The sequence below is a fragment of the Anas platyrhynchos genome, chromosome 9 (genome assembly GCF_047663525.1).
Source record: "Anas platyrhynchos isolate ZD024472 breed Pekin duck chromosome 9, IASCAAS_PekinDuck_T2T, whole genome shotgun sequence".
Lineage (NCBI taxonomy): Eukaryota > Metazoa > Chordata > Aves > Anseriformes > Anatidae > Anas > Anas platyrhynchos.
The window spans coordinates 10486980-10491809 of NC_092595.1; positions in this window are offsets into that span (position 1 = coordinate 10486980).

Below are 4830 nucleotides of genomic sequence, written 5' to 3' on the forward strand. Positions count from 1 at the left end.
CTTCTCCTTCTCCTTCTCCTTCTCCTTCTCCTTCTCCTTCTCCTTCTCCTTCTCCTTCTCCTTCTCCTTCTCCTTCTCCTTCTCCTTCTCCTTCTCCTTCTCCTTCTCCTTCTCCTTCTCCTTCTCCTTCTCCTTCTCCTTCTCCTTCTCCTTCTCCTTCTCCTTCTCCTTCTCCTTCTCCTTCTCCTTCTCCTTCTCCTTCTCCTTCTCCTTCTCCTTCTCCTTCTCCTTCTCCTTCTCCTTCTCCTTCTCCTTCTCCTTCTCCTTCTCCTTCTCCTTCTCCTTCTCCTTCTCCTTCTCCTTCTCCTTCTCCTTCTCCTTCTCCTTCTCCTTCTCCTTCTCCTTCTCCTTCTCCTTCTCCTTCTCCTTCTCCTTCTCCTTCTCCTTCTCCTTCTCCTTCTCCTTCTCCTTCTCCTTCTCCTTCTCCTTCTCCTTCTCCTTCTCCTTCTCCTTCTCCTTCTCCTTCTCCTTCTCCTTCTCCTTCTCCTTCTCCTTCTCCTTCTCCTTCTCCTTCTCCTTCTCCTTCTCCTTCTCCTTCTCCTTCTCCTTCTCCTTCTCCTTCTCCTTCTCCTTCTCCTTCTCCTTCTCCTTCTCCTTCTCCTTCTCCTTCTCCTTCTCCTTCTCCTTCTCCTTCTCCTTCTCCTTCTCCTTCTCCTTCTCCTTCTCCTTCTCCTTCTCCTTCTCCTTCTCCTTCTCCTTCTCCTTCTCCTTCTCCTTCTCCTTCTCCTTCTCCTTCTCCTTCTCCTTCTCCTTCTCCTTCTCCTTCTCCTTCTCCTTCTCCTTCTCCTTCTCCTTCTCCTTCTCCTTCTCCTTCTCCTTCTCCTTCTCCTTCTCCTTCTCCTTCTCCTTCTCCTTCTCCTTCTCCTTCTCCTTCTCCTTCTCCTTCTCCTTCTCCTTCTCCTTCTCCTTCTCCTTCTCCTTCTCCTTCTCCTCTCCTCTCCTCTCCTCTCCTCTCCTCTCCAGCAACCGCCGAGAGAAGTTTTTGTCTTCCCTAATCTCCAGAGTTTTGTGTGTGTGTGTGTGCCCATGCACATTGTGTGTGTGTTTTTTTTTTTCTCCCTCTCTCATTTTTTTTATCCTACAGTCTGCTTTGCCAGATGGCTAAAATTTGCCTCTCAATAGGGACGGGAGCCTCCAGCAAAAACAGAAGGCAAGAACGTGTGAAAAGAAAAAAAAAATAATAAATAAAAACCTGCACAGAAGTGCGGAGCTGCAGGCATGTGCTGCAGCTGGGACCCGTGCTCAGGACCCGATCTCAGCTTCTCCTCCCCGAGCCGTGCCCGGCTTGGTTGGGGCTGAGGTCTGGTTCCTGCAAAACTTTCCGCTGGTGGCAGTCGGGATAAAGGCGAGAGCAGGCTGTGAGCCTCCTGCAGGGCTCGGGGCTGGCCGGACTCTGCATTTTGTCCCAGGGCAAAAGAGCAGCTTCGGATGCGGACTCTGCCCGGGAGCGAGAGCTGCAGATGCCAAAGCTGCAGGTCCGAAGCCTGAGTCCCTCCTGGCGAGGTGAGGACCTGCACGCTGCCCACCGAGCCAGGGGACGTTGGTTTCCCTTCCCTGCCCCAGGAACAAGCAAACCCCGAACCCTCCTGCCTGCACAACCCGAATCGTTCCTTAGGGCTGCCTTGGGGTGCAAGCGGCCCCCTCGTCCAGAAGCGCCAAGCTTGGAGACATCAAGAATGAAACTTTCATAGCTGGTGACCAACTTCAGCTTGAGCTGGTTAACGTCCACCCTGCAGACACCCCCTGGCAGGCACGGGTACATCTGCGGCGTGTTAAAAGGCACAAAAACAAGGGGCAGGGAGACGGGGATGTGCTGGCACCGCTCCCCCAGCAGCAGCTCCCAGCCCTCCCCAGCCATTAAAGTGGCAATGGTAACTCGCCTGCCCCTTCGGCTACGTGCAGCCCCCCAGAAGCTGGGAGGGAAGGGGTCTGTGGGGAGGAAAACGGGGTGGTTTTTCCATTCCTTGCCTTTGTGCTCTGGGGGCTGACAGCTCCTTGGCTTTCAGCGCCGAAACCGCTTCTGTCGCTCCCATGGGTCCCTGGTTCTGTGCCGGGGAAGAAATGGCACCTAGGAGACTCAGCCGGGTAAAATAGAAAAAATATGAGTGGGAAAGCACTGGAAGAATAGCAGGAAGGCTCTGGGCAAAGGGGAGATCTCACTCTGCCATTTTTTTCTGCCTCTGTTTGGGAAGTTTTAACAGCTCATCACTGTACAAACACCAGCTCTCCCTCATGTTAACACACCCAGGCAAGCTGATCAAACTAATTAATAGCTCAGCAACGTGTCAAACGCAGGGCTTTATTTTTGCAGGCAAGTGTGCTCTTGCCTGAATACATTGTGATCTATTTTTTTCCCTGCCTGTTCTGCAGGGTGGGTCCTTCATGCACTCATTTTTCCACCATGACAACCTCCTATAGCTTTTTGGAACAGCTCCTGCACTTCAGGAGCAGCTCTACGCCTCGAATGACACTGTCTTTGCTTGCTGATGCCTCTTTCAAGCCAGATCACTGAGGGTCAAAGTCTGTGTTTACACTGTGAGGCTGGCCGTGACCTGTGCGGTGGCGATGCAAGTTCAATGTGGATCCAGCCCCTGCTGCTGGGCATAGCAGGGTTTAAAGCATCCACACCGACCCCAAAGCGCTGCAGGGCAGGGGAGGATGTGAATCACTGCAGACCCCAGTGGCAGACCTCTGTGCTGCTTGCTCAGATGCTGCAAACACCCCTCCTACGAGCACTGCCTGCTCACCTCCCAGCCTCCAGGAAGAAAAATCCCACCAAATTCCCACCGGTGGGCTTGGACCTGCTTTATCCGCCTCCATCCTCAAAGAGAAGGTCCCTGGAGCTACTTCTGTGTGCCCAAAATTCTTGTCTAGGAGAGACCTCAGCAGTGTTGCCCAAGGCGGTTCTTTAATGCTGGGGCCAGATTCACCTCCTGGAAATAACACCCTGCACTCCGTGGAGAAAGAGAGCAATACAAAGAGTTGTGAGGAATAAATCTGGCCCTGCATGAATCCACAGCTGGCGTAAATGATCATACACCCAACACCAGTGCCTGGCAAAGAGAGGAAAAAAGAGAGAAAAAAAAAAAAAAAAAAGAGAGAAAAAGAGAGGAAAAAGCCCTGTCTCTGAGACAGCACCGTGACATCTCTGCTGCTCTCCTCCAGCCCGGCTGCTGGACAGGAGCCCGGCTTCCAGGAGCCGGGAGCTCAGCTCCCAGCACCCGGCTCTGATGGGCTCCTGGAGCCCCCTCGTGGCTCTCACCGCTGGTGGGGTCCCACCAAAGGCATCCCCGGGGAGCTGCTGATGGGCCAGCATCCCCCTGCTGGGGTGGGGGATCCCTCTGCACCCCTGGCCCTATAGAGGCAGCAAGACCCTCTTTGGGGGCATTTCCAGGGGGTAAAGCAGGGGGTGACACCGGAGACCCCCAGGTGCCCAAATGGGGAAGGTGGTCCCCTTGCAAAAACAATTCCTTGCTTTGTGAGCTTTAGATTTTTTAGGTCGTTTGCTGGCTTTGCTGTCCCCTTATTTTAGAGCCTGCTCCTGCGGTGTGACAGCCCCAGGCGGAGGTGACCCCTAAAGCAGGGGGGAGACGAGGATGCGCAGCACTGCAAACACACAAGGCAGTGGGAAAAAGGAGGCGCACGGGGGCTGGGGAGAGGAGGAGGGTGCACGGGGGTGGGGAAGGCAAGGAGCAGGGTTATGGGATCGGGGAGGACACCCGGAGGGGACCGGCTGGCAGTGTGCCTGTCCCCGTGCCGCTAGGTGGCACTTGGAGCCCTGCTTGCGGGGACAGCGGCCCGAGCGCTGCGCGACACCGGGGGGGCTGCTGGGGACAGGTGAGATGCAGCCCCCCGATCCCACCCCACGTCCTGCCCCGGCACCTCACAGAGATTTTATTATTTTTATTTTTATTTTTATTTTTATTTTTATTTATCTATTTTTTTTTTTTCTGGGGTAGCCACAGCATCCCCGGGAAGGGACCTGGAAACCTCCAGCAGCACAGCCCCGTGGCTATTCACAAGAAATCGATGCTGCGCCCAGCTGCGGGAGGGCAGCAGATCCATAACGCTGTGGATGGAAATATTGAGCTTCCTTCCTCCTCGCTTCCTCGCTGGCTCTTGACAGCTGCCGGAGCTGTGACTGTGCGGGTATTTAGCCATGTGCCCTGGCCCTGGCTGATGGGGATTTTGGCATTGCTCCCTTTTGTATTTTGCTGGGAGGGAGGCCCCCAAATGCTTTTGAGATTTGAGGTGCTGGAGCATCCACCTGTATGACAGAATACGGGCTCGGCTGTGCCTACACCACTGCTGAAGGTTTGCAAGGATTTAAGGCACTTAGTGCCCACAGAGGCAGGGAGCAGAGCATCCCTTGCACACCTGAAAGAGAACAAAACCTACGAGACTTTTTTTCCAGAGGAAAGCTGGGGCAGGGACTGGCTTTGAAGCCCACACTCCTGCCTTGCAGCCTGATGCCCTCAGCCCTCCTCAGTCCAGGGGGGCTCCTGGCAAGGAAAGGGCTCTGTTTATCCCCCCAAGTGCCCAGATCCAGCCCCATTTTCTCATCCAGATTCATCCACGAGCATCACCACCGGGATCTCTGACCCCAGTGAGGGTCCCACCGTGCCCACCCCTCTCTGTGCACATCAGTGCTCCACATCAGCGCAGCACGCTCTTGTGATGCTGGCAGACAAGCCCGGATCGCCGTGATTTCCCCCCGACCGAGCGGCTGTGAAATTGCAGCGGGGGCAGAGCCTGGCGTGACCGAGGTGATTACGCGGGTGGCAGGGGCCGATAGCAAATCTGCGGCGTTGGAGGGGGCCGCACGCTGTG